The following is a 26,598-nucleotide window of genomic DNA, read 5'->3' on the forward strand; positions in this document are numbered from 1 at the left end:
ACTCCTTCGCTCAGCTGCACTCCGCTCCGCCAGCCGCCCCACGAACTCCTTCGCTCAGCTGCGCTCCACTCCGCCAGCCGCCCCACGAACTCCTTCGCTCAGCTGTGCTCCGCTCCGCCAGCCGCCCCACGAACTCCTTCGCTCAGCTCCACGGCCCACAAGCAGCTCCTGCCATCCACACGCTGCTCCGCGTCAAACTGCTCCACAATATATCTTCAGGCTCCCCCACTACTTAACACAACACTCAGTGATTTCAGCTCTTAGGTGAATTCAGCTTGTAGTAGGGGAGCCCCAGTGCTGGTGCACTGTCAGCCCAAAGTGAGCTCAGCAGCCTATAACTAGACTTCTAATGAAATCAAAATTAGCTCTGATATTCCACAGTGGAGAGAGGAGGAAGTGCAATTAGCATGTAAGGCCCTCACCAAGGGGCCCATGCCACCAAGTATTCATACTTGTCCCCAGCCTCTCTCTATTCACACAGTTTTGGAACCCATGACCCTTGCCTAGCGAGTGCTACTTAGTTGATGGTGAATCCCTCCATCATAACAAAAGGCCACGTACAGTTCCAAGCACAGTTCCCATAATCAGGGTAATAACAATTTATTCTTCCTGCCCCAATAACAGAGACGCTGGGGATCCCACAGCAGCCAAAGTGACCATTTGAGCAGCTATGGCCTCATTCTAGGCGTGGTGGGTGTGCCTATGCAAATGACATCGGCCCCTGAAGTTCTTTTCCACAACTTGCCACACCTCACCACCAGATGTCAGGGTGGAGCTCATCCTGACACTGCTTACATCAACAAGTCATTGTCTATATGAAAGTTCAGTTTGAACTGACTTTGCTGGTGCTTTTTCTGTAGCCTGTTGTAAAACTAGGCAAATATCTAGATGGGTTGAGGTGTCCCCTGGAAGACCTCTGCATACCCCTAGGGTTACACGTAACCCTGGTTGAGAACCACAGTGCTAAATTATAGCAAATGCCCAGTGTAGCACTCCCCATCTGCTGTTCTCATAAGAGTCCTCCTTGCCTGCCATCTTTACTGTGCTTATCCTCACAACACCCCTGTGAGGCAACATCCCTGTTGTACAGATGGGGATCTGAGGCCCAAAAACACTGAATAACCAAGACGAAGTCACACGGGAGAGTCCAAGAAGAGCAGGGAATGAAACCCCAGGCTCCTGAGTCCCAGGGTGGCCCTAATCGCTGGGCCATCCTACCGTTCCTCAAGACCTTTCTTATAACAAGCCCCACCCCCCATTTCACATGCTCGTGTTTAGGTTATGAATTTAAATGCGCAAATGTCAGGAAATGCCATGGTGTCGAGTTTGGGAGAAAAGCTCCTTGTGGCACATGCGTTGTATTTTCTATTTTTGTCACGCTTTAGATCTATTGGGTTGAGATTTTCAAAGATGCCTAATGGGATTTGGATGTCCAATTCAAATAATGACAATGGAATGTCCAAATCCTCTAGACAGCTTTGATTGTCAGATCTTCTTCCCTTTTGTGTCGGACCACCACGAAGGATCAGCGCATATCTCCATATCCCTGTTGCTCCAGCCAGTCATGTCCATATGTAGCCTTTTGTGGCAACCTCTGGCAGAGTCTGCTCTGGATAGAAGATGCTACCTTGTGAGGTTGGAGGCCCACCAATGGGTTATCATGATGGGGTCAATGATGATCCCAACAGAATACCAGCCGGTTGGATCAGAGGACAATCACGAATGCTCTGAAGAGATTAGCTCAGTCCATCCGCTTGTATTCCATGAGGTCACAATGTGATAACCTTTTCTACCAGGTCTCTGTAAGAAATCAGAGGGGATGGTTAACCAGAGTGGGTGATCTGCATCCTATTGTGGGAAGAGTAACAAAAGCTGGCTGAATCAGCCATCTGTATGGGAGGGAAACTTTGGGGCCAAGACTGTCTTTTTGTTCTGTATTTGTATAATGCCTAGCACAGTGGGGTTCTGGCCCATGACTAAGGCTCTTAGGCACTACAGTAATACAAATAATGAATAGTAATAATAATAAATACCTGATGGGTGGTGTTGTTCATCTCCCCTGGTAGGAGAATGGAAATCCTGCGAGGGCTTCCATTCAACTCAGGAGTTCTCGTTCCAGCAGAAATCTGTCTCTCTTCTGCTCCAGGCACTGGGAAAGAGGTAAGTGGAAGATGAAGGCACTTGTGTCAAAATTTAAGAAAAGTCAGACTAGAGGATCTAATGGTCTCTTCTGGCCTTAAAATTTATTTAATTGTTTTTACAAAATTCCGTTATACATTAACTAAAAGGCCATGACATTAACAGAGCATGCTATAAAATATTACCAGAATTAATGAAAGCTATATTACCATTGAAAATACGAATCAACAAAGTGCATTTTGTGATGTTTGCCTTGCGTTTTGTAACACTACTTAGTTGTTTGTGAAAAAATTCTCATTTGCATAAAGACTTTCAGTCATTAATGCAAATGACTGAGGTTCTGCTGCATTACAGTTGACTAATTACTGTATTTGGCTGGCTACAAATTACTGATGTGTCTCTTACAGAAGTGATAACTAATTTCAGAGCTTTTTAAAAGGCTGCTCCTTTGTGTACGCAGCATTGTGAGATGGATAGTGGGACTCTGACCATTGTTGTCCTTACAAGACCATTGTTCATGATCTGAATGGGAATGGTGGAATAGTTAGGGGAAGGTAACTGCCAGTGATCTGCAATCCCTTTGGAGGTGAAAAGTGATCAGACTGATTCCCAGGGTAATTGGTAGGACTAGTTGAAAGAATGGGTTGGGGGAATCACAATTTAAAAAACTGATTTTTTTCTTGTTTTCCAAATTTTGAAAACATTCAAAATGTTGAAAAAGGTACACTTGTTCCAAAGCTCGTCAAAAAATGAGGGAGGGGGAGGGAAATTATTTTGACTTTATTTTTTTCTTTTTTAATTTGGAACCTTTCAATAATTTCGAAGAAGTGGCTGGTGTTTTAACAATCCAGGTGCTAACCAGTGGCCTGGCTTGTGTTCAAGAGAAAACTCAATTAGTTTTCAAAGGAAACAGCAGGAAGGTTTTATCCAGTTGATCCTAAAAGTGCATTCCCCCTTGCAGATTTAAGGGAGATTAATATAGGGTGTTATGCTGATGCATCTTGTCCTTCCCCTCCGCCCCTCCTGTCTTCATAACTCAGCTGCATAGCTCCCTTTAACCAACCCCTTCTTTCTTCTGCTCACCCACCTGTTTGGTCATCAGCCTGCTTCTCCAACGCTTGCTCAGCTCTCTGCTGGTCCCCACCCAGACATGGACTTCCAGCTGATGTGCCTCTCCCCAGTGTGGAGGCCAATGTCTAGCATCGTATAGAATCATAGAAATGGAGGCTGGAAGGGACCTCGAGAAGCCATCGAGTCCAGCCCCCTGCACTACCCTAGGGATCAGCAATGTTATCTGGTAATGGGAAGGGGTGAGCTGGTGGATCTAGATTCAGTCTATACAAAAGTCCCAACCCTCCCATGTATTGAGAAAATCTCACTGACCTCTTTCTAGCAAAGCCATAAACTCAAGCAAACTATATTCTCCCTGATCTTTCCTTCCGCTTCTAAGCTTAGCTCTGTCGTGTCACAGACAGGATATGTCTACACTGCAATCATGGGGTCTAGCTGCAGCTCATGTAGACATACCTGAGCTAGCATTAGTCGCGCTAGCTCAGGTCCTGGAGCAGTGAAACTACGCTGATGCGTGCCCTGTTGCAGCCTAGCTGTTGTGGTTAATGTTAGCCATGCTAGTGTTAAACTGCTGAGGACTGGTGATGCATTTGAAGAACGTGTTTACAGGCCGGAGAAGAGAGTGCTATATCTGTATAGCAGCAACATCCCAACTCTTCGGGGCGCTGTCACTTTGACCTCTTTTTCACATTCAGTTAAGGCTCCTGAATTTTTCTCTGCTAATTGATGAAATGTTCTATGTAGCCTTCCCTGCCCCATGCACACACTTTATCTGACAACATGTAAAAGATGGTGAGCAGCAGAGCATATAACTAGTAACAGGGAAGATCAGCACCACTCTGATCTTTGCATCTACTCTAATTAAATTACTGCAGCGGGTACAGTAAGTTTAGCTCACCCAGCCAGGCTGCAGAAAGACAGCCGAGTTTATTATAACTGGGGAAGCTGCGCTACCAAGAACTGCTTGTGTCAGCCAACATGCGATGGGCTGATTTGGGGCCAGAGTTTAACCCAGGGAACGCTACATAGCCCAGGTCCTTGCGGGGCACAGAGAACAAACGGCCCATTCCCAGCAGGTTAAGAACACGATCTCTGCTATCTGTGAGCCTTACAAAAACTGGAAAGACTCCTGAGATGATGGCGTTGAAGGAGGAAAGAAATATTTATCTGCTGGCCAAAATAAAAAGACAAATAGGAAAATATGGGAAAGGCCTCAAAGAGTGATAACAAAGCAACTGATTTTACAAGGGCAAGGTAATAAGTGTCCGGGAAGTGGCCCTTTTCTGTAGCTTACTGGAGATGCTGAGCTAAGCAGCAAGCACTGCTGTGTTCCCAGTCTCTGAGTGACAGTTGAATAGCCAAATCCTTGCACTTTCTTTTTCATTAAAAAAAAATTATATATATATATATATATATATATATATATATGCTGTAGCGAGTTGGAGTGGTCTCCCTCTGTAGCTGACATGGAGGAACCACTACCCTCTGGCTGCGCCTTGCAGCTGGCCTCCGCACCAGGGACCGAGTTGTACCAACCCCTGCCCCTGGAGGAGGACCCCGAGGGAGGGGGACTGCTGGGGCTGCCAGCGGCTGAGTACCCTGAGCTCACCAAGGACCCAGGAGCAGTGGAGCAATATGGACAGGCAGGGGCAGGAAGGAGCCCAGGGAAACCCGATGTTAGTCCGGTTGTGTTGCTGTAACCACTGTCAGCATGTTTCGGCAGGATCCCCACTGACACAGGGTAGGATTCCCCCCACTGTTAGAGCCCTGGGCTGGGACCTGGTGGTGTAAGATGGGCCCAGGTTCCCCTACCCCCGACTGCCAGCCCCACTCCTGGGGTGGCAGCCTACCCACCTTAGGACAGATGGCTTGCATTAGTTTGCTGTCTGCCCAGCCAAGGAACTGGACCATAGACTGCTGCTGCTCTGCCCCACCCAGTGGGCTTGAGCCTGACTCTGTCCCAGCCCAAGAGTTGGGCTGAAGACTGCTTATTGCCCTGCCCTGCTCCAAGGGGCCAGGGCCCAGACTCTTCATTGGCACATGCCGGGCTAATTCCCTGTCAAGTGGCTGTCAGCCGCTAGGTGGAGTGGCCTCCCTCTGAGATGATAGGAACGAATCACTCCAAGCCACTACATACACATTCCTATCACAATAACTGGCCCCTTGTTCAAGGATCGAATGGACATGGAGTCATCTGCCTCCTTGTGCTCTACCCTGTCTGTTTGTTGTATCCACCTTTTGTTTCTCATCTTACTCTCAGATTGTAAACTCTGTGGGGCAGGGACCCTCATTTTGTTCTGTGTTTATACAGCACCTAACACCATTAAGCCTTGGCCCAGGACTGGGGCTCCTAGCCAGGGCATCCCTAAGTGGATATTGGGCCTGGGACAAGTAGGCCTGTATGGGCTCCCCTTAACATTTTTTATACAGATGAAATCTGGTATAGGGAGGGGACACCGGTGCTGGGGGGCCGAGGAACGAAGAAGAGTCACAGAGTGGTACCTGTGCTTGGGGCGTGGGGTCCCCCTGTGCTGGGGGGTCCCAGAAAAGGGAGGGGTCCAGGGCGGAAGGGCAATGGGTGGGGTCAGCCTGGCACTGGTGTGTTCTGGAGGTGTTAGGACACTCGCGGCCAGTGTGGCAGCGGGCGACGCCAGGAGCTGATGGGGAGGAGCGGGGCAGGCTGGTGTTACTGCTGCCACTGCCGAAGACTGAGCCCAAGCCCCACGATGCCGAGCAAGAAAAAGAAATACAACACGTGCTTCCCACCGGTGAGTGCGGGCCCGATCCCCGCTGCCGGTGCCAGGCCCCCCAGGCCCTCCAAACTCCACCCACTGGGCTGGCCTAGCACCCCTCGCATGACACATGCACACTGAACCGCATTCCCAGCCAATGAGAGCTGCGGAGCCGGCACTTGGGGTGGAGGCAGTGCGTGGAGCTAGGAGCAGAAGGAGGGACATGTCGCCGCATCCCGGGAGCTGCAAGGAGCTGGCTAGGGAGCCTGCCGGCCCCCCTCACAAGCACCCACTGCGCCCCCCTGGGCCATCCCCCACCACAAGCATCTGCGGCACCCCCTGGACATCCCCCCCTCCAAGAGTTAGTCAGGGATGTATAGTACAAGTCATGGACAGGTCTCAGGCCGCGAATTTTTGTGTACTGCCCGTGACCTGTCCGTGACTTTTACTAAAAATACCCATGTCAAGTCTAACATCTTAGTTATTTTCACTCTTGCACTATGGAGTCTTCTTTCATGTACTTTTATAACCCCTTATCAATTTATACGTTTATAACCCCTTATCAAATTACACTTTTATAAAGGTTTATTCCATAGATCTGCAGTCAGGTCCATCAAACACTTTTCCAGAATGCTGACAGGCTTTCTAGGGGCCACACTTTGGCTGGTTAACACTTTGTGACCAGCCCGAATGAGTCTCTGAACCCAGAGCTGAAGGGGATGCGAGCAGTGGCAGTCTCCAGAGCCACTGGAAAAATATCAATATTTGGGAGAGTGGGATCCAAACTGAGGCGCACAGACAAAACATCTCTTCTGGGGAAAAAAAGCTGTGGATCTCACTTTTATTCCAAACGGGTGAGATGAGGAGCTTGGACTGGTTACGCATCAGCGTGAGAGGCATGAATTAATCTCACACATCGTAGGCCTATTCTGCGTGTGTGAGAATGTGGAGCAATGGAACAGAAGACAGGAGGACGCCCATTGAATAGGTTTGGTAGACACAGAATTGCTTTATTTGTAAACTCGATCACTTTAAAATTTCACACACTGGCTGCTGGAATTGAAAAAAATCCCCAAGCAGTAAGCTGCAAAATAGGTATGGCCCAGCCTCCCTTTCAAACCACAGGAAGCCCTGGTATCCAGTGCAGTAGCTAATATTTTTTTAATCATACCAGCACTTTTATAGCACCTTTCACCCTGAAGCAACCCTGTCAGGGTTCCTTCCCCACTCTGAACTCCAGGGTACAGATGTGGGGACCCGCATGAAAGACCCCCTAAGCTTATTCTTACTAGCTTAGGTTAAAAACTTCCCTCAGGTACAAGCTTTGCCTTGTCCTTGAACAGTATGCTGCCACCACCAAGCGTTTTAAACAAAGAACAGGGAAAGAGACCACTTGGAGACGTCTTTCCTCAAAATATCCCCCCAAGCCCTACACCCCCTTTCCTGGGGAAGGCTTGATAATAATCCTCACCAATTTGTACAGGTGAACACAGACCCAAACCCTTGGATCTTAAGAACAATGAAAAATCAATCAGGTTCTTAAAAGAAGAATTTTAATTAAAGAAAAGGTAAAAGAATCACCTCTGTAAAATCAGGATGGAAAATACCTTTCAGGGTATTCAGATTCAAAACCCAGAGGATCCCCCTCTGGGCAAAACCTTAAAGTTACAGAAAACAGGAATAAACCTCCCTCTTAACACAGGGGAAATTCATATAGAACAAAAGATAAACTAATCCGTCTTGCCTGGCTTACCTATACTGGTTGCAATATTGGAGACTTGGATTAGGATGTGTTGGAGAAGATGGATTTCTGTCTGGCCTCTCTCAGTCCCAAGAGAGAACAAACACGTAAACAAAGAGCACAAACAAAAGCCTTTCCCCCGCCCCAAGATTTGAAAGTATCTTGTTTCCTTATTGGTCCTTTGGGTCAAGTGCCAGCCAGGTTAGCTGAGCTTCTTAACCCTTTACAGTAACAGGATGTTGCCTCTGGCCAGGAGGGATTTTATAGCACTGTATACAGAAAGGTGGTTACCCTTCCGTTTACATTTATGACAAACCCAAATTGTTTTATACATTCTGCAATCTCAGTGTAGTCATTGCTTCTCATGCAACTGAAATAGACACCGCTGAGTATAGCAGCTATTTAACAACACACAGACAACACAACAGTTTAGTCCGGGAACTGAAGAATACTGTATCCATTTGAAAAGGCTGGAAGAATTTAGGTAGACAGCATGCTAACTACCCAGATTGGAGTTCGGCCAGGACACTACGGTTAATATGAGAAATCAAGAGTTCAGGCTCTCATCTGAACTCAATGCTGACACTGCAGCTGCAGCAGCATGCCCGCTAATACAGTGCTAGGGCATTGGTTTAATGCTAACTGAGAAGGAGGAATGCTCTCTGCTGAATTACAGATACTTACATGTCCCTTGGAGGTTTCCCATCCCTACACTGACCTAGGCTAGCGCTGCTTTTCTTGTGAGATCTGACTGGATTTCACCACGCTGTCGTCTTGACTCTAACACCCAACTGTACTCTGGCACCCAGCAAAAGAAAGAAAATTGTTTTGTGGAACTGACTGTGTTGTAAATGAGCTCCAGTGTGTCCAGACAGTGATGCTAATGCCAATGGAACTGAAGAAGACCCTAAACTACAGGTTGAATTACCCAGAATTCCCAAGAGCATCACACCCTAAAGATGTAGGCGGGCAGTACAGACCACCGATTTGACTTAAAGCATTCCCTCTACACACGCACACATCATATAACATTTGCAATCTTATCTTGTCTTCTCTAAGTGAGGTGTGATGCGGAGCTGCCAAGTGGTGCCGTTACCATAAAAATGGGGGTAAACAATGACACCATTGACACGTTAAAATGACCATATTGAAATATTTGCATTCCTTTGTTTAATGACATAAAATTGGATTTCCTTAGGACCTCAGAGCATCCCAACAACAATTTAAAGGCTAAAACAAAAATCTAATAATAAATATGTACAAGGATCATTGGGAAAAAAACAGGATTTCCCCAGATTCAAAGGCACTGTGTACTACTTCTGGGAGATGTAATGTAGCAAGAATGCAGATTGGTATTCACCTGGCAGTTTGGCTCGTTTGCTGTAAAGAAGAATGGAAACATATCATGCTGTGTGTGTAGGTGAAGTTTATCTGCATAATCTGGAGCATATGATCCCAGAACTTGAATGTAGGAGACAGGGCATATTCCCATGTCTGAAATTAGCCCAAAGGCAGTAGCCTATACTGAGCTTCAGCATCATCAAGCTCTTTAATGACATGTTGTAAGCACCCAGTGTCTTCAGACTCAAACACCTTTTGAGTGTCAGCCAACCTTTGCCAGACAAATACTGGAACTCCATGAGTGCCTCCTCCCTTGTGATTGAAACCAGTCCAAAAGGGAATCCCCTGAACGTGAACACTATCAGTGTCATTTGGTATGGACAGAACATCATGAGGTAGTAGTCTTAATACAGCAAGAGAGACCCCGGAGAGCATTCACCTGCAGGTGACAAGAGTTTATTTTCTGAAGTACTTTTTCATGGCAAGGTGGCTCTGGACGTGTTCTAGGTTTTTTAAATGCTGCACACTGCATAAGAGACTCTGAGTGTCCAGCGAGAGTGACTTTTCTTTCACACACTTCAGTGATATTTCTTGTGATGCTGGACTATCTGAAGACTGTTCTTAAAATATCCCTCCAGCCATTGAATGGCAAATTATTTAGTTGGTGTTGGTCCTGCTTTGAGCAGGGGGTTAGACTAGATGACCTCCTGAGGTCTCTTCCAACCCTAATCTTCTATGATTCTAAGTGTTCTTTCCATCAGACTGCCTTGATGTCTATAGTATCATCTCCTCCACCGATGAAATTTCCACCAGCAAGAAGTGGTATAATTCCATTTGGAATGAACATACCTCTCTGGAGTCTTTCCACTTTAGTTTTTGAAGCAGTGGTGAACCAACTCTGCTTATCATAACTAATACAGAATCCATGAAGGTGGTAGGATGACAGTTACATTGTGAGACCCGAAATCACGGTGTAGCTGTGCAGCAAGGCTTATATGCAGTGGTGTGATAATTTGGCAACTGTTAAATACCATGCACTGCACAGCGGAGAGGCACCTTTTTGAATGCCTTCTGAAGGATGGTACTCATTGCTAGCTGAATTACATGCCACTTTATGTATCAAACAAAGGACAAGTTCTTGCACTAACTGGGGCACAAAAGTAGCTGACCTCTGGAAACTTCAATCACCTGGCTTTGAATAATATTCTGAGGGTTTCATTTCAGCTATTTCAGACATAAAGATTGAAGCAACATTATACAAAACCACATAAGAACACACGAACTGCAATAGTGGGTCAGAACAGTGGTCCATCTAACTCAGTATCCTGTCCCTGAGCGTGGCCATTACCAGAGGTTTATGGAGAGTATATACAACAGGGCAATTTTAGAGAGATCCACCCCTGTTTTCCCCTCCTGGCTTCTGGCAGTCAAAGGTTTCGGGTCACCCCAAGCATTGATCCCTGACCATCTTGGCCAATAGCCAGTGATTGGACCTATCCTCCATGAACTTACTTAGTTCTTTTTTTAACCCAATTACAGTTTTGGCCTTCACAGCATCCCGTGGCAATGAGTTCCACAGGTTAATTGTGCATTGTTTGAAAAAGTACTTCCTCGTGTTTGTATTGAACCAGCTGCCTATTAATTTCATTGGGTGACCCCTCTTTTTTGTATTTTGTGAAGGGGTAAATAACACTTCTCTATTTACTTTTTCCACACCATTCATGATTTTATAGACCTCTATTAGAAGGTGAACACCCCTAATATTTTTAGTCTCTCCTTGTATGGAAACCATTCCGTACCCTTGATCATCTTTGTTGCCCTTTTCTAAACCTTTTCAACTTGAACTATATCTTTTCTGAGATGGGATGACCAGATGTAGGTTCACCATGGATTTACATAGCAGCATTATGATATCTTCTGTCCTATTTTCTATCCCCTTCCTAACAGTTCCTAACATCCAGTTGTGATAGGTGCCACTTGGAACTGGCGTACCACTGAGCCTGCCTGATCCACCAGCCTGGGCTCCCTTTCACACTACTGCTGTGACAGGCTCTGAAGCCCCCTCCAGCACACATACAGTTAGGGACATGCCCAGCTGCAGCTTCAAAGAGATACTGAGATCAGCTCTGCATGGGAAGGCTCAGCTAAGGCACCTCCCACTTCCTAAGGCATGCACCCCCCTTTTGGAGTGTAAACCCAAAATTATATCATCTTTCGCTGCACAGGGAACTGTACAGCATAAGCTCATAAAATTCGCCCCCTCCCTAAATGTGGTGAGAGATATGCAACAGCTTTCTGTCCCAAATTATAATTTCCACACATACTAGTTTTAAACAAAACAAGTTCATTAAATAGAAAAGATAGATTTTAAGTGATTCTAAGTGATAGCAAACAGATCAAAGCAGCTTACCTTAGTAAATAAACAAAACTGCAAACTGAGCTTAGCACACTAAATAGGTAGGATATGAATTAGTAAATTCTCACCCTGGGTGATAAACAGGCTGGCAGATTCTTAAGGCACAAACTGCCTTGGCTTTCCCAGGTTTTCATACACAGGCTAAAAATCCCTCAAGCCTGGGATCATCACTTCCCACAGTTCAGTCCTTCCCCCTCAGGTGTTTCCAGGTGTGTTGTTGTAGGGAGAGTGAGGTACCATCATGATGTCATTGTCCCCTTTTATATCTTCTTCCCACTTGCTGGAAAGCTCTTTTGTTGTGAGCTGGGTCAAACAGTTCCCATTGTATAGTGCTATCTCTGAGAGGTTTCTATTGTACCCAGTTCCTGGGGTAATCCTTGTGCGTGTGTACATCATCTCTACTAGGAGATTAATCCAGTAGCCACCGATATAATCTCTCCTGGCTCCTGCTGCCAGCATCACAGAATCCTGCCTAGCACTGGTGGCTTTTGCCAGATTTGCATCCTTTTGTTTTCCTTGACAAATAACCCATTTTTCAAAGTTTGTGGAAAGTTTTTTTCTCTTTGGTGGACGCTTTAAAAAGCTTGTATCCTCCATGTCTTCATATTCTGTAATTCCCTGTGGAGGTAAAATTTCCAGAGCTTAGCACTGCCCTCACCACTACCACCGGTTTTCATTTTCATTTTATACAAGGATACAGACTTGTGCGAATTAGATCTCTCTGTTAGTATCAAAATTGCCATTTTTGTTGAGTGAGCACTTTGACTGAAGCCCTGTAGGAAGCTGTGTGTTTTTAATCTCTAAAACTGTACATAAGTGATGCAGAATTAAAAATCTTGTGTCTAGGATATTTCAAAGGCTAGTACTGCATGGATAGGCAATTACAAATTAAAACCGTCTACCAAGCAGACTAGATGCTACATTGTATGTACAAAAGCTTACACATGGAGAAGCATTACATTAGGAATTGACATACATTTATATCTCCCCGCTATGCAATGCAAACTGTGGGCATGCAATCTACTACTGCTGCTTCACAACCTTCAGTGTGAGATTGGTCTGGTTAGCAAATTTCAATTGAAAATATAGAAAAATTATAATCGCTTGTGAGGTACTTTGACAATTAAGAATATGCCATGTGACAACATTTCATGTGAGTCTATTGCAAAACATTGATCTTTGCTATTTTTGCCACATGCTAAATAGTTTCTGGGGGAAAAAATGTGCCCATGCAAAACCAGTAAAAATGGCTTAATACATTGCTTGGTAGCTTTGACCACCAAACACCACATTCAGCGGTTGAAATGAAGGAAAACCGTGAAAACTCTAGTCAGAGCCACTTGCGGTGTTTCTGGAGCTGTGCAAATAAAAAAAAGATATTTGCTCATTTTGGGTGCCATCATTCCAGGTTTACAGCACCATCTAAACGTACTTAAAATGAGCTTTCAAATGCTATATGCGGTGTGTGTGTAGGGTGGATGCATCAAATGCCAAAAATGTGGCCCTTTTTGGAGAATTGCCACATACTTCATGGGTAGGGGCCTATCAAATTCAAAGTCCATTTTGGTCAATTTCATGGTCATAGGATTTTAAAAATCATAACATTCATGATTTCAGATATTTAAATCTGAAATTTCATGGTGTTGTAACTCTAGGGGTCCTGACCCAAAAAGGGGTAGTGGGGGCAAGGTTATTGTTGGGGGGGTCATGGTATTGCCACCCTTACTTCTGCGCGGCTGCTGCTGGCGGCTCTGCCTTCGGAGCTGGGCAGCTGGAGAGTGGCCGCTGCTGGCCAGGAGCCCAGCTCTGAAGGCAGCGCCGCTGCCAGCAGCAATGCAGAAGTACGGATGGCCTGGTATGGTACTGGCACCCTTCCTTCTGTGCTGCTGCCTGCAGAGCTGGGCCCTTGGCCAGCAGCCACCACTCTCCAGCCGCCCATCGCCACCCTTACTTCTGCACTGCTGCAGGTGGTGCTGCCTTCAGTACTGGGTGCCTGGCCAGCAGCTGCTGCTGTCCAGCCATCCGGCTCCGAAGGCAGCTCAGAAGTAAGGGTGACAATACCACAACCCCCCTACAATAACCTTGCAAACCCCTCCTCCATGACCCCTTTTTTGGTTGGGACCCCCAGTTTGAGAAACGCTGGTCTTCCCTGTGAAATCTGTATGGTATAGGGTAAAAGTACACAGAAGACCAGATTTCACGGTGGAGAGCAGACTTCATGGTCTGTGATGTGTTTTTCACGGTCTGAATTTGGTAGGGCCTAGCTTCCTCAGGATCCTTTGGGGAAAAGGCCTCCATCCCTGTGGTCAGTAAACGGGGCTTTGTCACTAACAGGCACAGCCTAGCCCCAGCCCACTGTCTATGACCCCCTCTATGGGCATAGAGTAGCCAGAGCACACTGAGCTCTGATCTTGCCCTCTCTGCAGGAGAATGTGCGGGGGCTGGCCAGGAGCCATTATGATAGCACTCTCTGCTGGAGAGGGAACCCTCTCTTACTGCAGGGAAATTTTTTAGCTGTTGCTGCCTCCTTTGCAGTTGCATGTTACCCTCACAGCTGTCACTGGAGTCTTCTGAAGTGGCTGGAACTGTGCGGGAAAGGACCATTTCCCTCTGTCCCTGGAGGGGTTAGAGCAGCCTTGCAGCTGTTACTGAAGCCTAAGTGTTGCCCTAGCTGCCGTTCTTGCTATGGAAAAGGCATGGCCAGTGGATCTGGATAGTTACAGACTGACGGGCTCTGACCCCCAAGCACACCCGCTATAGGGCACAGGAAATCCCTGTGGAGCTGTGCTGAGCCACAAATCAGCTATTTTGCAGGATTTTTATTTTCTTAAACAGCTGATAAACTGAGCATGATTCCCTCTGCCCCCTTTAAAGATCTGTTTCGTTATATGTAGTTTGACAGACACCTATTGCCCCTGCCAAGAAAGGGAAGAAAGAAAGCCAGAAAGATTTGTTTGCGTGTATTTAAACATCATGAGAACAGAGCCGACCAGCACTGCTTTTGCCCTACACCTTGCACTTTGTTGTTTTTTCAGCTGAAATGTTTCTTTATTTTATGATCGATCTGAGCCCACCCAGGAAGAGAGCTGAACTGAACTGGCCAGATTCACTCTTCATTTGAGTGTAGCAAATGATGGGGGGATGGGAGGCACAAAGATGGCTTTAAGCCACCTTTGTGACTCCATAATTCTGGCCTTCCCAGGTCCTGGCATAATTTAGAGTAGCTCTCGGGCTGCTCTAAGTTGCGCTGACCCCCTCTATGGGCACAGAGTAGCTGGAGCACACTGAGCTCTGGTCTTGCCCTCTCTGAAGGGGAATGTGCGGGGGCTGGCCAGGAGCCATTATGATAGCACTCTCTGCTGGAGAGGGAACCACCTCTTACTGCAGGGAAATTTTATAGCTGTTGCTGCCCCCTTTGCAGTTGCATGTTACCCTCACAGCACATTGGGCAGACACTTGCCCAGATCCTTCTGAATCTGGGAAAATGATCAGTGATTGGCGACTCAGGGCTTTTTCTACGCAAGACGTTCACTTCAGGTGTGAATTTAAACTGGTGTAGTTAAACTGATGCAAACTTCTGTATAGACACTCCTATTTCTGTCTGAGTGGCTGATTTAGATTTAGTTTTAAGTTGATTAGAAACAGGTTTAAGCTAAATCAATATAAACTACTCCTAATCTGAAATCAGAATGTCCATACAGGCTTTTGAACCACTGTAATGAAACTAAATCAGTTTAAAAATGACAGGTTAAACTAATGCAATTTCCCCACGTAGGCAAGGCCTTAAAGGGCTGGGTATGGGGGAAAAAACAAGACATTGGAATAAAAGGCAGACCAAGAAAACAGCAGGTATTTGGGGATGACACCTTTTCCTGCCCTTAGGATAGCATATGTGCTGACGTACAATTTAGATTCCTAAAGCGAGAGGACATACATCTGTGTTGTCTCATGGGTAGAGCACTGGATCAGGACGCAAGAGACCTGCTTTGTATCTTGGCTCTGACTCTGGCCTGCTGGGTGCCCTGCCCTGTGGTGAGAAAGTCCCAGCATGGCACCCTGCTGCCATGGAAGGAGGAAGTGAAGTGCCAGGAACAGGCATGCATAAACCCTTTGTGCCTCTTCAGATAACAGCCTTTGTTTTCGATTTGTGGCCGAAGCTGACGATAGGAATCTGGGTCTCTGGGTCAAATGTTTATGCCTTGATCCACATGCAGCACCTAGGCCCAGATCCTCAAAGGTGCATAACTCCCATTGCAATCAGAAGTCAGCGCAAGGGTCCTAACTGACTCAAAAGAGGCAAGACATGACGGGTTTCGATTGCAGCCCTGGTGTGGGTGCTGCTGACAGAAAAGTACATACAAGGTTTCTACAAGGAGGAGGGAGAAAAATTGTTCTCCTCAACCTCTGAGAATGGGACAAGAAGCAATGAGCTTAAATTGCAGCACGGGCGGTTTAGATTGGACATTAGGAAAAACTTTCTTTTGCGGTAGATACGCACTGGAATAAATTGCCTTGGGAGGATGTGGAATCTCCATCATTGGAGATTTTTAAGAGCAGGTTAGACAAACACCTTTCAGGATGGTCTAGATAATACTTAGCCCTGCCCCAAGTGCAGGGGACTGGACTAGATGGCCTCTCGAGGTCCTCTTGTGTCTCTTGAGCCCACGCCTTGCTGTTACAGATCTGTTCACCATTTCACCAGAGAGAGAAACACAGTGCTGCCCCCGGACGCCTGCTCGTTCGAGTATTCTTCTTCCTTGAAGGCCAGCGGGACCCTTGAGGAGTGTCAGTGCTGTGCTAAGGTCTGCCTCGTGACGGAACAATACAACAAACAGAACTTGAAGCAAAGCAGCCTCCTTCCCTGTGCAACGGCAGTGCACTCTACTCAGATTTGTTATAGGAAAATGGCTTGTGGTGAGTGAAAGGTTATTTTTCTCCCTTTCACAATGCTGGTAAGGAAGCAAACGTCCCTGGTTGTTGAGTTACACAAGCTGTGTGAGATTTCTCTGTTGTATATGTTTTATGGGAACGTTGTCAAGGCTGGTAGAACTCCGGGCCAGATTTTGCTTGGGCCCCAGCTTTAGGAGTCATGTGGTGATTTCAAAATCTCAGCTTTCATTTAGAAAATGAACTTTGAGCCCTCGTGGTTGTGACAAGAACTCCCCCATCACTAGAGTACCTCTGAATTTTTAACATGTGTCTTTTTACCACAACTCTGTGAAGCAGGGCAGTGCTATTATCCCTATTGCACAGATGGGGAATGGAGATGCAAGGAGACCATATGATAAACCTGTGACAGCAAGGACTGGAACCAAGGTCACTGGTTTCCTAGGCTAGTGCCCTATCCACTGGACCGCCCTTCCTCCTTGTTGGGTGTGATAAGTCGGTATTTAGGGCCTGATCCAGCAGCGATTAGGGTTGCCAGTTTTGGTTGATGTGTTCCTGGAGGTTTCTTCGTGTGACAATCCTGGAGGGTTGGCAACCCTAGCAGCCATTGCTGTCAGTAGGAGGCTTCCCATCATTACAGTGGGAGTTAGAACAAAACGGGGACCACTCGAGCTGTCTGACAGGCTGCCGATTGCCACAGTGTGGTCAGGGTGGAGCCATCATGAACCCTGAATAGCTGAGATGATGCTGAATGCAACTTGTTTTGGCCCGTGCTGAGCACAGTGCCCGCCTGCCAGCTCACTGGGACGCTCCCAAGTGTGTTCCAACACGCCTTGCCATTTCATAACATAGACAATCCCTCAGGGAGGAGAAGAGCCCTCCACCTTTTCTTCTTCCTTCCCCTTTCCTGACAGGGTTTGCTCTGCTGCTGCTGCCCAGAGGCACTCGCCCTTAGAGGAGTGACGTGGCTTGGTGTGGAGGTACATCAGCGGGTTCTTTCCCTGGGTGTCTAAAAGAGTGGTGGCATTTGCCATCTCTCTCTTTTGTCTTCCTTTTCTTAGGTCTTAGCTAAATGTGAATTATTCCGGAATAGTCCGGAGCCCTGAGTTCTATTTCCAGCTCTGTTGCTGATCTGCTGCGTGACCTTGAGCAAGTTTCTTCCCCTTCATTTCCCCTCCCACCTTTTATCTGTCTTGTCCATTTCGATTGTAAGCTCTTTGGTACAGGGCTCACTATGTGGGGCCCTGATCTCAGCTGAGTCCTCCAGGCTTAATTTTAATACTAACAAGTTACAGCAAGGCTTAGACACAGGTAACTCCAAATATTACAAGGGGAGACAATGTAGATTTTCCTCTGTGTTATGAAAAGGAGGCGAAAAAAAGTTAAAAAAAAAAAGAAAAAAAAAAGAAAGACGAGAAAGGAAGCACCAACAAATAATTAAAAAAGAACCTGTAATCTCCTTCTCTTGATGGTCTTTATATGAATTTCAGCCCCACAGTGCATCCATCACGCTGCTTCCATGATCATCTTTGATGCTCGTTTTTAACCTTGTTATATACACGCATGTGTTTGAGGGCCTGATTCCCTGCTGCCCTGCCCACTGTGTAGTAATCCACATTTCATAGACTCATAGACTTTAAGGCCAGAAGGGACCATCGTGATCATCTAGTCTGACCTCCTGCATATCACAAACCACAGAACCAGGGTGACCATATTTCTCAAAGGGAAACCAGGACACCGTGCAGGGCTGACATGAACCCTCCCCACTACCTGGCCCCAGCTGCTCGCCTCAGGGGGAGGAAAGTAACATTAAGGGGAAAAAGTAACAGATCCATCAAGGTTTCCACTAGAATGGGTTGAAATTTGTCAAACATATTATTTTTGGGTTGAAGAGTGGGGGTTTTTTCCAAAATGAACTTTTTCACAAAAACTTGTTGACATTTTTTGTTTTTAATTTTTTTCTACTGAACATTTTGAGAGAAAACATTATTGACATGGTCACCACAATTTTGATAATGTTTTTAATAAAAAAAATGGTGTAGGTAAAAATTCACAAAAAATTCCAAAATGATGAAAAATGGGTCCCTTTTAGAAATGAAAACAACATTTTTTTTTCAAAATTAGTTTTTCATTTTTCTACTATCTAATTTATGCATGTCTTAATGAGTAACTGGGTATATTATCATCAGTGTGCTCCCTTCCCCCTTCCTTGTCTGTTTATGGCCTTTGCTTGTTGTGTCTTCTTAAGTCTAGTTTATCTACTCTTCAAACCTGGCACTGTGACTTTGTTTGCTCTCTTTAGCCTCTTTAAAAAATGTATTTCGTTCAATACAGGCACTTATACTATGCTCATCTCTGTAGAATCTGAGCACCTTCCAGTCGTATGTGAAGCCACGTGACTAACCTCTGTCACATGTAGTTTGTTCTTTCTCTCAGCCTTTTTTCTGGAAGAGACTTGCATGTGCGGTGCAATGTTTTGTTTCGGTAGGGTTTTGTTTTTGTTTTAAATATCCACACTGCGCTGTGCTGATGTTGGAGAAGGCAAGTTGAAGGAATGCACCCGTCACTTGGAGTGGAAAATGGTGAGGTTTATGATAGTCCTTAGGTCCTGGGGGAGCTCATTTGACAGTCTTGGACCAGCGCCCAGGAAAGCTCTGTCTTCTACACAGATGAGCTTTACCTTTGTGGTAGAAGAATTTTGCCTGCTTATACATATAATGATTATAAGAAGAAGAAACTGAGCAAAAGAACAAGAAGAACATAACATTTTCCTCAGAGGCTGAAATTTGAGCTGCATTTTTCCAGACAGTAGTCCAGCACAAGCGGTAGCAGTACTAACTTCCCCATGTTTCCCGGCTAAAGTTCCTTACTGCTGACATGAAGGAGCACCCTTAAGGGGTGAGAAGATAGTTCAGTCTCCACAACCATTCACTCCTTGGCCTTTCTGCTGAAAATGCCAACAAAGCTGCCAGTTAGGCCAAATACCCTGGTTCGTTTTGGTGACATGGACCCACTGGGAACTGGACTGAGACCACTAAACTCATTTCACAGAAGCCACTGAACGGCCCATCAGATGCATCAACAATTTTAGCTTGGATTTGACAGGTGACCTAGTGGTGAAAGTCTCTATAACTCCCTGAGCAGTGCAAATCTTGGATCATCAAGAGTACCTACTGCCCCCTAGAGGTTACTCCCTGGGAGTAACTATAATAAAAACTAAATGAGGAGCAGGTGTGAAAGGAAGAAAGGAGAAGAGGAGGTATACATCTAGGAATATATGAAGAATAGTGTTTGCCCCTACCCTGGCCTATGCCTTCTATGTTGTTTTTTCATGTGCCGTGCTCCAGAAGAGAAAAATAGCAGCTTTTCTCTCAAAAGAGTAACCTCCACTGAGATTTCTCTCCCTTCTGCTTCATTCATGCTGACAGCTGAGTTCAAAGCCTGCTCCACCCACATACTCAATTATCAGTGGGAGAGAAGAGGGAATTCTCTTCTGTCTCTGATAAGGAAGTGCATCCGTCTATTTAATAGAACATCAGGACTAATATGCTATTAAGCAACTGACTCGAAGGCCCCCTAGATATAGGTTAGTTACATGGAACTCTCTTTTTCATAAGCTCCCCTTCAAACCTGCTTTGCTGCTTCCCATTTTGCTTCCCTGCCAAAATTTCAGGTTGAACTGAATCTTTCTGTGAGCAGCAGAGTGGAGCAGACCCAAGAGGGGTGACCTGAGATGAGCTTGATGTAAATGACACAACTTCTTTTTCCTCGTTTCATTATGTCCCTCCCTCCGTCTGATCAATAGGCGGTTCCGATGTTTTGCAGAGTCTGTGTTTTTTCCTGCTCTGGTTCGTGCTGGCTGACCCTGTAGCTCCAGCTGAGGGGAAGATGTGTAGAAATACCAGGGTTGTGTGAATTAAAATAGCATTGAGAAGGGTTGGAGGCCAGTGTTTTGGTTCTGTCAGGAACACAAGTCTCATGTGAAAGTCAGTGGGACTCATGCTCCTAAATTACTTAGGCTATTTTGAAAACGCCAGCCTCTTTTCCTAATATAAAATACCTGCAGAGTAGTACTCAAGAGCCACCCTACAATAATAAAATGGTGTGCATAAACAATGGAGGTGGGAAAATGATTTTTGTGAGGAAACTTATGGTAAAATGTTCACGGAGTTTCCAGACACTGAATAATTATGTTTAAACTTATGAAAAATATCTCAGTGCCACCCTCTTTAATGTTGTCTGTGTGACATATCTCAAAGCTGTGTGAGCCGGAAGCCAAAAGTTGCTTTCTGTGATCACCTGGGATTGTACCAGAGCATGTTAGTCGGTTTCATGCTGGGACATGTGAAATAATTTGGAGATTTCTTTTCACCTACTCCACCAGTCTATAGTGATTGCAGAGGACATGTTCATGCAGAAGAGAAAATTGTTTATGATCCTAAACCCTTTCCTTTTAGGTTTCAGAGTAGCAGCCGTGTTAGTCTGTATCCACAAGAAGAAAAGGAGTACTTGTGGCACCTTAGAGACTAACCAATTTATTTGAGCATAAGCTTTCATGAGCTACATCCGATGAAGTGAGCTGTAGCTCATGAAAGCTTATGCTCAAATAAATTTGTTAGTCTCTAAGGTGCCACAAGTCCTCCTTTTCTCTTTTCCTTCTAATGACCACAACTAAGGTTTTCCCATGGATACAGGTCACATAACTAGGCTATCACCAGACTGTCAGTGCTGTGGAAGTGGGAAAGAATGAGAGAAGAAATTGTTTTCTGTGTCCATATGTGTGATTTGGGGATGTGTGCACTCACTGTGCCTCAGTCCCCCGCATCTGTAACATGAGGATAATAATTCTCCCTTTGTCTAATTGGACTGTAAACTCTTTGAGACAGGAGCTCTTCTTACAGTGGATTGGTACAATGCCCGGATTTCAGTTGTAGCTTTTAGGTGCTGGGTATTAATAACAAAGAGAGAGGAGTGGAAAGATTCAGGCCACTTCAGCTCTTTGAGACCCTGATTCACAGCCCACTAAAGCCAATGGGAAACTGTAAAGCTTGTCTACGCTGGCAATCCTCCACCATTGCATTACCTGTGATGTAGCAACCCCCGGTGGTTGTATTGGCTTGAGTGGTAGTGGAGTCTGGCCGTCAGGTTTATCACCAGAGCCGCGTGGTTAAAATGCCAGCAGTTTACGCCAGTGCTCCTGCTCTTGTGACCGCTGGGGGAGCTGTGCTGGGGGGAGATTTGAAGCAAAATGCTCAAACAGACAAAGCCGGAGTGTTTGGAAATGGGAGTGTTTGGTTAGAGATCTCTGTACTGGCTGTTCAAATAGGGTATCAGGGGTCTAGGCTCAGTTTATTTGGCTGCAGAGTATAAGCTTGTTAAAGCGTGATAACCTGTTCTAAGACTAAATAACGAATTTTGCATTTATTGGGCACCTCCCAAGTGCGAAGCTTGGCGTGCTTTATACACACTGCTGAAGCTGAGCCACGCTATCTTTACAAGGTAGGAAAGTCTTGCTGTGCCCATTACAGAGATGGGCAGACTGCGGGCCAGAGCAGTTAGGTGACACATGGCCAAGGCCCCATTGTGAATCACAAAAGTGGGGTCAGAACCAGCTCTCTACTCCCAGCCCAAGGATTTAGTTACAGGACCTGTTAAGGGCCTGTCTGTTAGGGTATGTCTACGCTGCACCCTAAATCCGGCCAGGCTCCATCTCCGCTTTGAACCCAAGCCCCCTCTCTGTCCACACACAAATCAGTCTCACTCCCCTCAGCAAGCACAAAGGACCCAGCTCCTAGGACCTTGTGAGGGGGGGTTGGTCAGAGCCTGAGTTCAGCTGGGATGTGGGTCCATGTCCTGTCATTTTGCAATGTGGACACAGTTCAGGCCAGGGACCTGAGTCTCAAGGTCAGTGTAGCACAGTATGGATGTATTAGCACCTGTGTGAGAGCCAGGTCCAGCAATTATAAGCCCAGGTTTCCCATGCACCGTGGACGCTTAAGCATAGGCTTGGAAACACAACCCGGGGTCCTGGGACCTGGGTGGACAGGGGAGTGGAGACACTGAGAGGGGCCGAGTACCTGACTCCAGGACTGACTGCAGCTGGAGTGGGAGGGGGGCTCATCGCTTCTGATTGATTGGCTTGGACGAGCCCACCGGCCCCATTTCACCGGGCAGAGCTGGGCTTGCAGGGGAACAGGCCGCCCTAGGTGACCAGCGAGCAAGTGTGAAAAATCGGGACCCTTTTTTTTCGGGGGAGGGGGGTATGTAAGACAAAGCCGGTAATAGCGGCATGGCCCCGATACTATTGGGACCTCTGGTCACCCTGGGCCGCCCCTTCCAGGGGAGAGGCTGGCTGGGCTGGGGTGCGCGGAGCAGCCCACGCCTGGCTGGGCGGGGGTGGTGTAGGGGGACCCCCCCCTTCCCCACTCCTCCACCCCAGTGGCCGGGGACCAGCCAGGAGGGGCGCCCCCGGGGGCAGGGCCGGGCGGCCCGAGGCTGCTCCCCGCGGAGCCCCGGGCTGGGGCGGGGGGCGCGGCGAAGGCACTCGGGGCGGATCGGAAAGCGTCGGGTGGCTCCTGTCCGCCTCCCCCTCCCCTGCCCGCGCCGCGTGTGTCTCCCTCCTCCGCCCCTCGCCGGGGCTGGCTGAGCGGGCGGCTGCACACGGGCTGGGGGCTCGACTCCGGCTGCCGCTGCCATCGGCTCCCCATCCATGGCACAGCCCGCTGCCGCCGCCGCTCCCCGGGCCGCTGCCCCTCCAGCCCGGCGCGCCATGGAGTAGGGGCCAGGCAGCCCCCTGCGCTGCACGGACCGGGGTCCCCCCCCCTTGGAGCTCCGCGCCCCCCAGCCCCAGCCCGCAGCCCCCCGTCCTCTCCTTGCGCCTGGGCCGCCTCGCCAGCCGCCGGGGGAGCCCATGGAGGCGGTGGCGGGGAAGGAGAAGCGGCGGCAGCCAGCCCCGGCGGCGGCGGCGGCGGCTCGGTTCTCCCGGCCGGAGATGCTGCCGCCTGGGAGCCGGCACAGGAGCCAGGCTCGCCGGAGACGAAGGGAGCTGCTGCTGGCTCAGCTCTGCCTCGTGGGCTCGCTCACGCTGCTCCTGGCTTCCCTCTCCAGCTGGGCTGGGCAATCCGGTGAGTCCCCAGCCTCTGGCACGGCCGTCGATCGTGTCTCGGGGCGGGGGGGTGGGGGGGTTACTGGGGCAGGGAATGGAGTTTATTCTAGGGTTTCTGCTTCCCTGGGCGGGGGGGGGGGGCGCTCTCTGGGTGTGTTATTTCAATGGCAGGTATCCCAAGAGAAGGTTCATCATCCGTGGCTGTTCAAGTATTCAGTCCAACCCATTTTCGCTTGCTTTGGTGTGCCTGGATGTGTGTTAGATCTGTAGCTGTGCAATCAGCACTGGTCGGGCTCTTGGTGATCTCCAGGAAGCCACTGTCACCTCCTGGAGTCCAAGAGATTAGAGACCAGCTCCTACAGCTTGAGTTGTACCTAATATCGAAAGAGATTCACTAATCAAGGTCATTTACTGGCAGGTGTGCTGCTAAAGTGACCTCTATCATGATACCTCTGAAAGAAAGCGAGGAAAAGTTGTAGTAGCTGGTCTCACTCCATAAATATGTTTATATGTAACAGTCTGTCTCCTGCACTTACCTCCACCTCTGTAGCTGTGCACATAACCACCTGGGTTTCCTAAAGCGTAGTGAAAACATGGATAATATCCTTCACATTCCTCCACATAGACTATAACTTCACCTTGTGCTATATGCATTAACACTCCTCACTTGCTGTGAATGTAACAATAACTAATGGAAGGCGACTTTTTGGCATGGCTCCTCAGACATTGCTTTCAGTTCCTCCAGTTTTGATTAGTATTGGTGAGATCCCATCACTTGTGCTTATGGTGCTGTGGGAATCTTCACATTTTGCTTTGTATGTGCCGTTTTCAAATCTGTTTTTGAATTTCTCCAGTCCTCAGTGAGATTGACAGTCCACTTTAAGCTCAGTGCCTGTTCAATTTCCACAGCCTCAGATCTGAGCACCAACACAATCCCACTCCTCACGCTTCCCAGTCCTGGGCTTTTCTTGAGATGACATAACCAATCATGGAAAAATGGGGTAGTCAGATGTGCAGAGGAAACTACCTGGACTGAGATCACTGTACTCATTTCGCTTGTGATCTAAGCAGGCTAAAACCGAGGTCTCCAGAAGAACTGTGCATTCAACCACTCTACCACTTAGTCTTTTAAATTCCATAATTGGTGAATACATATTGACTACATTAAGAAGAAAATTAGTGCTCTTTAAAAATAACATCCTCTCTAGTACAACATAAGGTTAGAATTGCATGCATCACGTTTAAGGTGCTTTAAAAATACCTATTAAGAGACAAATCTAAAATGTTGTTAGATTGTCATTTAAAATGAATGTTCATACTTTTTGCTTTTGGTGAGCTTCATTTGATTTGAACAGCCTTTGCTTTAATGACAAGGTGATGGTGCAATGTAAAGTATTCAGTTGTCAAGCTGACTTCTCTATTAGTTTATTTTAAAATGTGATCTTCTCCATATGTTTTATTAGTTCCAGGGTTCATTTGTCAACATTGATTGCCACATGGGGACGTTGTGAATGTTACATGTTTGCACTGATGTGACAGGAGAGAAACTTTCTAAATGCATTTGCATGAGTTGCGGATATAATTGTGTTCAGTTGAGTTACAGCTGTATAATTCTAGCTGAAAAGGTATTCAGTTAGACTTATTTAATCCTCTCTGTGCAGTTGGTCTTAATGAGGTGAAAGTCTGTTTACTCACCTTTAGATAAAAGAAATTCCATGTCAATTCATATGTTGTCTATTACGATTGCAGTTCATGCAGTCATGTTCAGTGAGTTATAGAGTAACACTGTATACTTTTTTCAAGGGAGATAATGAAATGGGAGATAATGGATGGGATATAATGAAATATTTGGCTTTTGGAGAGTGAAATAGATGCCACTGCAGTGAGTGGCTTTTGAAGCCTTCAGGAAAGCTAGGGCAATTATGATCATATGCCAGAGGATTTGTTAGAAACTTGAAGCAGCTCAGTGTGCCATTTTGTATTGAAATGATTTCTGGAGGAGTGACATTTGATTTCAGCTGTTCATTGACCATCTCCTGGTTCATTTTTTCAACAAGCTATAAAATGACTTAAGTGTGAAAATACCGCACAATATTTTTATCAAGCTATAACACGTGATTAATATTTACATTTAAAATATGTCTGTGTAAGCAAAAACTGTGCAAGGCTATTTTTCTTTAAGTGCAGTACAATGGCTTAAATTTAGTCCTATGGAAACATTAATGTTCATAGTGTTTAACTGTATAAAGTAAAGAACTAGGTAGTTTGTGGTATTTAGGAAAGGTAGTAAATACCCTAAATAATGGTTGAATGCAGTACTTTATTTATTATGTGTACAGCCATGTTTTGAAGGATTGTTGTAATTTTAGACTTAATGCCCCTAAACTATTTAGATTTTTTTTGCTCTTATCATTTTTTAATTAGTGCTATTTCTTCTTAAACTTGTTCATTGCTCTTTCTACCTTGAGAGCTCAATATAGGATCAGAAAAGACAGAAAACATCTTCAATATAAATACATGCAGATATCTTTCACTTTTATAAATTACTTTCTTGCAGAAAAATCCCAGAGTTCTCCTTTGCTTTGAGAGCTTTGCCATTGACTTCAAAGTAACCAGGATTTCACGCTCTCTATATATCAACTGTATAACCTAACACCACTGAAATGCAGCCACCTCTGAGATGGAACAGAGCAGCTGCTTAATATTGCACAGCATTACTACACAGCAGTTATTAGATCATGTGGAAAAGGGGAATACCAAGTCCATTTTAAAGTGCAAATGTAGGGCAAAATTCTCTCTGATCTGTAGTGTGGATTTCTGTTGCATATTTTGCACTCGTTGAACGCACTGTTTTCCCACTGTTGTCAAAGGGAACTCCATATGTGGAACAAAGGCAGAACATGCCGTAGAGATCTGTACTGAGATAAGAGAGAAGTATGACCATATTTTGTTTAAATTGTTCAGAATGTTCTGCACCGGGTACTAATAAATGTTGTCACCGCTGACCCTGTTTTTGTCTTCATTCAGTTTTGGTGAGTGTCTAGCTGCATCTTTAGTCAGTGTTACTTGAAAACTGATCCGAGAGATGAGAAATATCATTGAATGTCACACATGTATCACCGTATATCCATCAGCAAGGTGGGAAGATGGAGCTGGGGGCAGGTAC

General features: G+C 46.3%; 1 protein-coding gene across 1 annotated transcript in view; it reads left to right on the plus strand.

Annotated features, from left to right (window-relative positions):
* Positions 1-2,071: 2,071 nt before the first annotated feature.
* The window catches only part of SLC24A3 (solute carrier family 24 member 3), a 337,622-nt gene continuing 313,095 nt past the window's right edge, over positions 2,072-26,598 (plus strand). The window contains exon 1 of the mRNA XM_077812070.1: positions 2,072-2,160. The gene's annotated coding sequence lies outside the window, so the exon portion shown is untranslated. The remainder of the gene's footprint in view (positions 2,161-26,598) is intronic.

The sequence above is a fragment of the Eretmochelys imbricata genome, chromosome 3 (assembly GCF_965152235.1).
Source record: "Eretmochelys imbricata isolate rEreImb1 chromosome 3, rEreImb1.hap1, whole genome shotgun sequence".
Classification (NCBI taxonomy): domain Eukaryota; kingdom Metazoa; phylum Chordata; order Testudines; family Cheloniidae; genus Eretmochelys; species Eretmochelys imbricata.